The following is a 10,767-nucleotide window of genomic DNA, read 5'->3' as shown; positions in this document are numbered from 1 at the left end:
GGTGACACACTGAAACAAACAGGTTGCCCAAGGAGGTTGTGGATACCCCATCCCTTGAGGCATTCAAAACCAGGCTGGATGTGGCTCTGGGCAGCCTGGTCTAGTGACTGGCAACCCTGCACATAGCAGGGGGCTTGAAAATAGATGATTATTGTGGTCCTTTTCAACCCAGGCCATTCTATGATTAATTCTATGATTCTCATTCTCCTTGGAAGCTAAAAGGAGACTCATGCATTGGTGGTTGTTTCAGAAGTCATGGGGGCAACAGCCAACCTTTGAGAGTGAAATATTTTCTTTCAGGTTGTACAGCCACTCATAATCTACAGCCACTCACTTACAACATGTGTATGATTTCTGTACAGAGTCCCTGCCTCTGACACAGCCTACGAGGGAGGGTATGTGAAGAATATACAGAATACACGGGGAAGAGAAAGGAGGGTAGGCTGATCTCTAACAGTTTGTTAGCAGTTCCAATTCAACATTTATTTTCTTCAGTGGCACAGGGCTCTCAAGGACTGTGGCAGTTTGAGTGAAAGCAGTACTGCATCCCACTGAAGAACTCCGTGACCTGTGAAGGAGAGGACACCGCAAGAACGTGCTATCTAGATCGCCCACTGAAAGGCACAGGTGAAGAAACACAAGTGCCTCAGCTCACATCAACGGAGGGGAGAGCCGGGCCCCCAAGGGACAGCCATTATGCGGCACCGCCTCTTTCGCATCCTTCCCCAAGGTACACGCTGGTGAAGCTCATTAGCACTGCAGTCTTTTCACTTAGGGAGAATATGAATATTGGAACACCGCGTTGAATTTTAGAGGGAAATTCTTCACTGTCTTCCTGATAGAACAGCTTTTGGGGACTGCCCCAAGGGCTTTGATCCTAAAACACTTACCTGTTAGCACTAGAGCAGTCCCATTGACTTAAATGGAACTAATCAAGTGCTCAAATTCAAGTGTTTGCAGATTAAGACCTGCGTTTGTATTTTCAGATCTTATCTACAGAAGAAATTGCACCCATTTACCCGAGTGCTTTTATAAACACGCCTTTATTTAAATGAACGCGAATGGGGCCGCCATTCGCAGAGCGGCACGGAGCCCACTGACAGCTCCCAGCCGCCAGTCACTACGGTGCCAAACATCCGCTGAGGGCGGGCAGAGGAGCTACACTCGTCTCGGCGGGGCCGGGGCACGCAGCTCCGGCCGAAAGGCACGGTCGGCCCCGCGCTGCAGCCCGGCCCCCTTCCTCGCCCGCCCCGCGGCTGCTTCCCCTCCTCCTGCCCGCGGCAGTCCCACTGCAGGCGCCGCTGGGGCCGCTCGGGGAAGGTGCGTGTTTGCTCCCCTCCTTCTCTTCCTCCTCGTCGCAGGGAGCCGAGCGGGGAGGGACGGGAGGCCGAGGGAAAAGCTTTGCCCGGGCTCCTCGGCCTGGCTGGGGGAAGGAAGGCCGCCATCACGAGGCCTTGTCCGGGCGCTGCCTTGTGCCCTCCTCTAGCTGGGCTCCCCCGAAATGGCGCCCTGCATTCCCCGTGCTGGGTCAGAGCCCTGAGCCCGGCCCTTCCTTGTCGGGAGGACAGATGGCTGTGTGCTGGTGGCTCCCGCCTCCTTCCCCTCGGAGGAAATTAAGAAATGCGTCGATGTTGAGTTGTAGTTGGTCACAGCCACGTGCTTCAGGGATGTATGGTCGGTCCAAGGTGAGGCATGGCTGCTCAGGGCTGTCCTAGAAACAGCTGGGTCTGCGAGAACGCTGCTATGTTGAAAAACATCACCCTGCACAAAACTCACAGATATCAGACAGTAAATCGCATACTTGGTTATGCTTTACGTTAACGTTATGATGAAGAAATCCAAGCATGGAAAATGGCATAGTGCTTCTGAGTACTAAGTTCTAGTAGCTACTGCCATTTAGGTTTGCTTTGGCAGGGCCTCTTTCTTCAAAGACTGCTTTTTTTCCAAGTTGATGTAAAAGAGGAAAGTATGAAAGAGAAGGAGTTTTATATGCATATATAAAATTATATACATACTTCATAGAACTGCTAAATATATGAAAGAAAAATGAGATAAAAAAAAATCAACCCTGAGTTCTGCAAGCTGAAACAGGTTTTATTTAAGGAAGTATTAGATGTGGAGGAGCTTTTCAGTCTGGTGGCTGTACCTGACAAGTTACAAGTCTACTCTTGAGTAATACTGAAGAGAAAGTTCAAAATACGCGTGTTGGATTTATGTTTAATTGATGATGGCTTGCCTCTGCCTTCAAGCTACAGCATCTTGGGACCTGACTTTTCCAGGTGCTGAAAGAGTACCCAGAAGGCTGCTCAGGAAGGGCCATGCACATTCGCCAGCTGGAATCCTGATTTTGTGGTTTTGTAGTTTAAAAAAAGTTGCCTGCCTGGTTTTCATTCAGTTCAAAATTAGATTAATTTTTACTGTTTCTGGAAACTGTTGCACATCTGGTTGCCTTTTTGTATTGAAGCACGATAAGAGTGTATTAATCTGTTGATGAGAGGGGAGTGCGTGGGTGTTTTCTGCTAGAGAGCAATCCTTGCTATGACTGGAGAACAGATTCCCTGCGTGGGAATGAAAGGGCTGTTTACATCTATGTCTTTGTTTAGAATGTACCTTTTCTTGCCTGAGACAGTAAGGTTTAAGCCAGGATGACAGAGGTTAGCCTTGGTTTTGCTTTAGTTACTTTTACGCAAGGACAAAAGCTTTTGTTAAAAGTCATTTTCCTGCTTGTCTTCTGTCACTCCTTAGAACACCTTCCAGTCTTTTCTGATGTTCCTTCTGTTAGATTATTATTTTGAATAAGTTCTACAATGCATCTTTCCCCAAAGAAACCTTGCAAAGCCTACTGTATCTGTGAGAAGGTCTGAAGTCGTTTCCTTGTAAACTTTGACTCATTTCTTCAGATGCATCTGCTCTATCTTAAATAGCATGTTTGAGTTGTGCTGTACAATCAGCGTTGCTTTACTCAGCTTCAGACTTTTAGATGAAGTCTGTACAGATAAACTTGGATCAGAGCTTCTGCAGCTTTTCAGCTTCATACTAAGCCTTTGTCTTACTCGATCTTGTTTCTTGACGTTTAAAATACATATAATTCTTTTGAACAGCAGAACAATAAGATACTAAATCAGATAAGAAGAGATTGCAAATCTGGGCTGAGGAAGAACAACCTGGCATTGACCTCTGTTGGGAGACATCTGTCAGTAAAAGCTCATATAAATTCTTTTTTGTTTTATGACATGGTTTTGAAAATGCCTGCATGTCTATAACACCAGATCGGGAAAGGAAACGACTTATCGCAGCCTCTTATGGTTGATACAATTGCATAAACTCATAATGCTCATGGGATTCATTTATCTATCCCTGCTATAACGTATAAACTTTCTTGTTTTAAGATTGAAAACTTCATCTTGTCATTTATTCCTTCCTTTCCAGTTGTGGGAGGATGAAAATGAAGGATGGCAGTACATCTAAAAGATAGCAGCTGCAGGGGTGAAATATTTTGCTTTAAAAAGTACTTTGAGTGTAGAAATGTACAAAACGATTACAATCTTGAAGTTCTGCAGTTCTTTCTGTTCTGTCTGGACAGGAAATATTATCTGTCAAAAACTGCACTGTGGTAATCTTTCACGTTTTTGTTACCAAATGTCTGCAATAATCTCAAGGTACTGAAATAAATGTATATTCTTTCTTCGTTTGACCCCTCAGTCACTTACATTTTTCACTCTGATGGCAGTAGTGAATTGTTGCTCTGATTTGTAGTCTAAATGCCAATTACTTGGTTAAGTCAGAAGTTCTGACAGTCTGTGGAGAATGCTGTACTCTTTGTTGTTTTGGTTTTACAGTAGAAGACAAAACTGTATGTCAGCTTGAGAAAAATGTTAAACTCATTAGCCTGTAGTTTTAAAAATGGTATGATACTTTGGGTATTGTGTTCTTACAGGAGGAATGATTTTATTATTTTTATTTTTTGTGAGACTGAGAGAATGTAGCAGTATTGTTTGTTTTGTTTTAAATGGTGAGTATTGAGACACTCAGCTCATTTGGATTTCTTATTTCTGTTCTGATATGAAGAATAGTAATACTCTCTTAGAGTCATTTAAATCTGGTTAACATAGATCTATTTGAAGAATTTTCTTCACAGTGAGCATGAGAGAGAAAAGTGAAAATCCCTTTAGTATTGTTGCTGCCAAATAGGGATTTGGTTGAAGTATTCAGTGAGCAGGTATTTGGATGAAAAAATATCTCTTCAGAAGCTGTTTCTCTTTAGTACACGATGCTGTGGAAAAAGATCTGCAACCTTAAAACCTGACTGCAAAAGAAAAGAAAAATTGTAGTCGAATTTATCTCAATTCTTAACGTGCCAAGATGAATTCTAAATCGAGGTGCTGTATGCAATAGTGAGAAAAAGATAATCTCAGGTAACATATCGTAGACGTTTCTTATGTTATAGGGAATACAGACGAAGCAGAACTGTATTTAACTTGCTCAGCTGACCATCCTGAGGCATTTGCAACTGGTTCAGGATTTGCCCAAACCTATTTTGTGACCCCACTGATTTAGCTTTTGTGTCTTGTGAAGCCCATTTTAGTATCAGTTCAAGAAAACAGTTTTCGTTTTTAGTCTATTCGATTTGTCTTTTTATTTCTTCTTTTTATTTTAAAATTTTTCAGTTGCTGGTTACGATGTCTGATCTTTTACTCAAATGTAGCAGTAGTACGTCTCCTGCTGCAACATTATGTATGAAAGGGAATGAGATCACTCCTCCCTCATTTTTCTAGCTTTCATCTGTGACTTGTATGTTGATATCCTGTGTCTTTAATTTCTGTATTACTTTTTTTTTCAGATGAGGCACTTGACTAAATTTACATAAGACAAGTGAGTTGAAAGTAATTTGGTGTTTCAAGTAGCCCTACAAAAGGCACTTACGTAATATTGTGAGCGTGCCAATGGACATTTGAGAAAACAGTGTGCTTTTTTGAGGCTTTAAAATGAGATCTGAGGCTGTAGACTCAGTTGGGAGAGTTTGCACTTTTTTTTTTTTAATCCATAGCTGTTGAAAACTAAAGCATAAATATGATTTATCTGAAATGGTTTTCCTTTCTACTCTCCACAGGTTTTGAGGTTAGCATTGCTGATCGTGTCGATTCTTGTTGTTCTGAATGATAGGGCTTACCCTCTAGGACTCTCTGTAGTTGTGCTCTCCCATACAAAACCTGATTGTCCTTCCATGGAAGACTGCAAAAACACTTCTTGGAATTCTAGTCTGTTGAAATTCTTTGTTGCTTTGGAAGCAAAAGGTACCTAACTTGTTTCAGGTTGAGCATACAGTGCAGTGGGCTGTTAATGTTTCCTGTTACAACAACCAGCTAAGGCAGAAAAATGTATCACTAACCTCAGGTAATGTATTCAGCACTGGGAAAAATTGTAGAGAGCAGACAGTTTCTACCTTCTTGACACATTGTGAGATACCCTACAAGGAGAAGTCAACTCGATTTTAATTACTAGTTGAGTTGGGTTGTCTTGAAATAGTTGTTATGTAAAGAGTTATAGGGGGTGCTCAGAAGTAAATAAATAAGGTCTCTTGAGCAGGCAGGAAGAGTTCTGTGCATCTGCTCTGAGTTACTGCCTTGTCAAATCCAGCTGCAGCTGGATTTGAGCTTCCACCTCAGCAGCCATCCGTCCCTTTGCCCAAGGCTCTTCAATAGCAGAGGTGATGGGAGGAGCAGTTTTCAGGATGCTTTTCAGGATGTCTGTGCTGCCACAGTCCAACCTTGCTTTGAGTAGGACATCCTCATTTTCTCTTTGACAGTAACCTACTGGTGCTAATGCTAGTGATTAATTTGTGGAAACAGGAATGAATGTGTTTTTCACTGGATTGGTTCCCAGAACCAACTTGCTGCCTGACCACATGGGCAGTGTTCTGGTCTGAGTGAAAGGCAGATTGGAGGGCATAGCCACTGTAGCTATGACCTATATGGACTTAATCCATGACTGACCCAAACTTTTGTTGCGTAGTCCATTGGCTGTTAAAATACACCTGTGTTGATTTTAATACTCATTACTACCAACCTGAGATCTCTGATCCATGTTTTGTTTTGGGCTTACCTGTTACGACTAAAGGGAAAACTGACTGAAGGGTGGTGATGAACAGAAATCACTCCGTGGCCTTTTGTTTTCTGTTAGCAGCTCTCTCATTGCTCATAGGTCTAAGTTTTTGGCTCAGAATATTGCTTTTGAGTAAAGATAATCCTATTGACACAACAGCAGTGAGTTCATAAGCGAGCAAGACTTCATGCTTTCTGTAGAATGGGAATTTTGGCACAGCTGGAAATCCTGATGTATTTTTTTCTTCCACGTCATGCTCTCCTGTCTAATGTTATTTGTACTTTAACAGTCTGTGAAAATTGCATTATGGTTTAAGCTTTTAAGCTTTTAAGGTTTAAGCTGAAAAAAGTTAATGTGTGCTTTAAGCTTTATTTGAAGAGATATCTGTTACCAATGGTGATACATCCCATGTTTCTTTGATCTAAATCATATGGCAAATTTTATTTAAAGTAGGAGGATAAAAAGCAAACATACAAAGTGAGGCCTGTTTTGGTGACCCTGATCTGAAGTCAGAAGATGAACCCAACAGCTAAAATCCATTTGGGCTGTATATATGTGTCTATGAAGCATATCTGGATTTTATATGCTCATTTGTTTTTCTGAAACCAGAGCCATTTTCTGGGATTATGGTGCAGCCTTCCCAGCAGCCTTAGCACTGAGTTATACCCCACACTCTTGTCAGACTCACTGCCACGCTTTTGCAGGTCTCAAATGTTCACAATGTCAGGGAAGTTATTGTGGGGGCAGAAACAGGCATTTCATTTTCTAAATGTTGTCTATTCACACGCTGCTTTATTTCCTGTGATGTTTCCTCATTATGGTAGTGCTAGAAGATGTGGCACATCTCTTTAGCTTCTCACTGGCTGGTTGGTTTTAGAGTTAAATGTATTTAGATGTTTTCTGAAAAGCTAGAACGTGCAGCCTGGTCAGCAGTATGAAAACAGGAGTGGGAGCATGGGAAAGTTCCTCCTTTGAAGAATGTTACATAAAAATAACTATTGTGAGCTTATCACTATGTGAACTGTTTCTAAAAAAAAAAAAAAAAATATGCATACTGGATAAATAATAATAATTAGAGTATGCATCTTGTACAACCATCCAAAATTAACTAAATAAAGCATGCTGTCTAATGTCTCCTGTCCTGGCAGAGAAGTGGCGTAGAAAGGATGAAAGCTGGCTAATACTAGCCTTGCTCTTGGAAAACATTTTCAGCTATGGTGAGGGAACAGCTGGCACAGAGAGTCGCTGGAACTGTGAGTGGAGGTCTGTGTGAGCTCAGCTGCTCTTCTGAAAGCAGGAGTTAGGAGTAGGAAGAGCTTTAATCTGTGAATGAAATAGGAAAGGCCATTTAAGAAATGCAGGCTTTTTGCTGACTTTCCTACTCTCCAGATGGACCTAAGTATGCTGTGTTCAACAAGTAGAGCTGTGGTAAGCATGAAGTAAGGGTTGTAGGGTTAGTGCTGACCTGTGCAAGTGGATAACTGGGAAGTTGCTGGAGAGCAGGATTGATCCCTGCTTCATTGACCAGAGTTCTGCAGAGGCCCTGGCCTGGCTTCCGGATGGTTTAAAAGAACATTCTGAGGAGTGATCCTCATAGGAAATCATCCAAGTATGGGCAAATGTGGTGAGATGGTCCTCCTGAATGGAATGCTGCTTTATCTGAAAAGAAAAAACATGTTTTTCTTTTTTGTCCACTTCTGAGTGAAAGTTCAGTTGTAATTTTATGCAAACCCCACCTGATAATTGTCTCTGTTTGTGAGCTAATACACGTGATAAAATGTGAACCACAATATATGCAACTAATTCTTAAGTGATAACTTATATATCCTCCAGTATCAGTTTCATTTTAATTGGCACTTACATTTTACTTCATGAAGTAGTTTGCGTCATCTGTATTCGCTGAAGGAGCACCAATGTGAGTTTCCTTATTGATGCTGTGCATAAAGCCCTCAAATTTTGTATGTGTGTGACAGGGCAGGTGGGTGGTTTTGAAGACCACCGTTTTTTAAAATTCATATAATTATAGAATTATAATCATAGAATGTCCTGAGATGAGAGAATCATCAAGTCCAACTCCCTACTCCTCACAGGACCACTCAGCATTCAAACCCAGTGTTTGAGAGCAGTGTCCATGCCCACCGCCCTCTGGTGCAGACCCTGTCCCTAACCCCCACCCACCCCTCCCCAACACAGCTCCATGCCATTCCCTCGGGCCCTGTCACTGTGAGGAGCTGCAGCCGCCATCAGGCCTCCCCTCAGCTCCTCTGCTCTGGGCTGCACACACCCAGCAGCCTCAGCCACTCCTTGTATGTCTTCTGATTAATTAATCCTGATGTCCCTATGTGCTTCCTGAGCTCAGGTGCCTTTGTTTACCTGTGCCTACTGTATCAATAGCAGCAGTGGGAACTTTCTCTAAAATGACCAGTTTAAGAACTTCTTTGGAGTTTGGGAGATGACAGATGATAGTTTTGCATTGCACCATCTGACAGATGCAGCAGTATTTGAGGCTTAGGAGGAAAGCTTTAGCTGTTTTGTATCCTCCTGTTCTTTTTTGGCATTGTTGAATCTCTAAGTATTATTGGTCAGGTGTGGTATTGAAGTCATGTCAGTGCAAAGACAGAGAGATGTCTTGACATAATATTTGCAGAAGGAGTGTTGATTACATTCTGCCTTGAATAGTGTTGCAGATGCTATGAAGTGTGTGCCAGGTGCTGTAAAATGTGTGCCAAAAAATGTCATGTATGTATACCTACTCAGCTCCAGTTTGCCAAAATCAGTTTTCTCCCTAGACATGATGCTGAAGTACAGTATTAGCTTTTGTACAGTCATGTTCAAGGAGCTGAGTCAAACAGAGGGTACCACAGATAGTCAGACAGCTAGAACAAAGCACCCCTGAGTATTTTAGAGAATGGATCTCCTTTTTCTAATACCACGAAATTCAAATAACTGTGTTGAGAAAAAGCAGTTTCATGGTTCACTAAACCACTTTCCTTCTCACAAATATTTCTTGCCATTTTGGAAAGCCGTTTCTGGTGTAGCTCATAAATAAGTTTTTGCATTGGAGCTTTTTTCACTTATTCTGTAGCTGCTGTTATATTTGTGCATACATGTTCTGCAATACCTCTGCAGATGCATCTGTGCAAGATCAAGACATTTATTTTTGCTTGAAGAGTTACTCGTATTAACAACATTGTCTGAAATATATTACAATACAGCAATTCTGTGACTTTTGGTCTTCTTGTAAGAACTTTATTGATGAGAATTTGAAAAGAAAGCAAACAAGCAAAAAAATATTTCCTGTAACTGATGGTTTCGAGTCTCTTTGAAAATGCTGTTGAGGGGCAATGGCTAATGATCTTGAACTTGAAAACTATATGCATAATTTACATTTAATGTTAGAGATAATAATTATATAGTGTCTTAATAAAAAGCAGATGTGTTTTCTATTAAGTGATACTGTTAGTCTGATGCTACCATAGTCAAATATTTTAATTTAAGTGCATGAATGGTACGTCTGTGTACTGAGAAATAAATACAACCCTCTAAAAGATGCTTTAGACAATCTTAAATCCACTTTGAACATCTGCTCAGGTTTATGCTGTTACTTTTGGCTGCTTTGTATGGAAGTTTTCTCTGTTTTTGGTCTTCTGCTTAGGATGTTAATTCATTAGATGGTATTAAAGTATTAAGAAACGGGTGTTCATTCAGGTGTCAGTTGTTGTTTGCGTCCCAACACTGTGGTCCTCTCTTTCCCATCAAAAAACAGAGGACCTATGACATGCTGCAGCTAGAAGTTACAAGATGTTTGTTTGAGTATTAAATATTCAAAAATTAACTTCTTGATTTTGCATTGATGTACTTTCATGTGAAAATTTTATGCATCTAGCCTTCCCAGTCTCTATTTTTCCATCTTAAGATTTTGACTCCACAGAAAATTTTGGACACTTAAAGTAACATTTTCTAACCTGCAGCAGCTCAGTAACAGCTCAGTGTAAACTGTTTCTGCACATCACCTCCATGCGGAATCCTCTGAGTCACCGCATAAGAATTCTGGATAGAAACATGCAGCTGTGTTAGTGTGAATAAAGTAAATGGAGAACACACTTTGTGAAATACTTAACACCAGCAGACTGGATACTTTAATTGTTCAGCAAGGACAAGTGCAAGGTGCTGCATGTGGGTGGGACAGCCCCAGGTATTTATTTATACAGACTGGGGGAAGAACTCCTGGAGAGCAGCCCTGTGGAAAAGGACTTGGGGGTCCTGGTGGATGAGAAGCTGGACATGAGTCAGCAGTGTGGGCTTGCAGCCTGGAGGGACAACTAAATCCAGGGCTGCATTTAAAAAGGGGAGGCTAGCAGGGAGAGGGATATGATTGTCCCCCTCTATTCAGCTCTTGTGAGGCCCCATCTGGAGTACTGTGTCCAGCCCTGGGGCCCCCAGCACAAGAAGGACCCAGAGCTCTTCAAATGGGATCAGAGGACTGGAGCAGCGCTCCTATGAGGAAAGGTTGAGAGAACTGGGCTTGTTTAGCTTGGAGAAGAGAAGGCTTTGGGGAGAATTCATTGTGGCCTTCCAGTACTTTGAAGGGAGCATATAAACAGGAGAGGGAACAACTGTTTACATGGGTTGATAGTGATAGGACAAGGGGGAACGGTTTTAAAC

The 10,767-nt window shown here is 41.8% G+C and overlaps 1 protein-coding gene across 2 annotated transcripts in view; it reads left to right on the top strand.

Moving 5' to 3' along the window:
* The first annotated feature begins 1,295 nt into the window (after window positions 1-1,295).
* CPQ (carboxypeptidase Q) overlaps window positions 1,296-10,767 on the top strand; it is a 159,177-nt gene continuing 149,705 nt past the window's right edge. For both annotated transcript variants that reach the window (XM_065751691.1, XM_065751690.1), the window contains exon 1: window positions 1,296-1,320. The gene's annotated coding sequence lies outside the window, so the exon portion shown is untranslated. The remainder of the gene's footprint in view (window positions 1,321-10,767) is intronic.

The sequence above is a fragment of the Cyrtonyx montezumae genome, unplaced genomic scaffold, assembly GCF_038088225.1.
Source record: "Cyrtonyx montezumae isolate F1298 unplaced genomic scaffold, pur_monq_1.0 scaffold_8, whole genome shotgun sequence".
NCBI classification, from domain to species: Eukaryota; Metazoa; Chordata; class Aves; order Galliformes; family Odontophoridae; genus Cyrtonyx; species Cyrtonyx montezumae.
The sequence above is the reverse complement of the archived record's forward strand: the minus strand, read 5'-3'. Positions and strand labels throughout refer to the sequence as shown.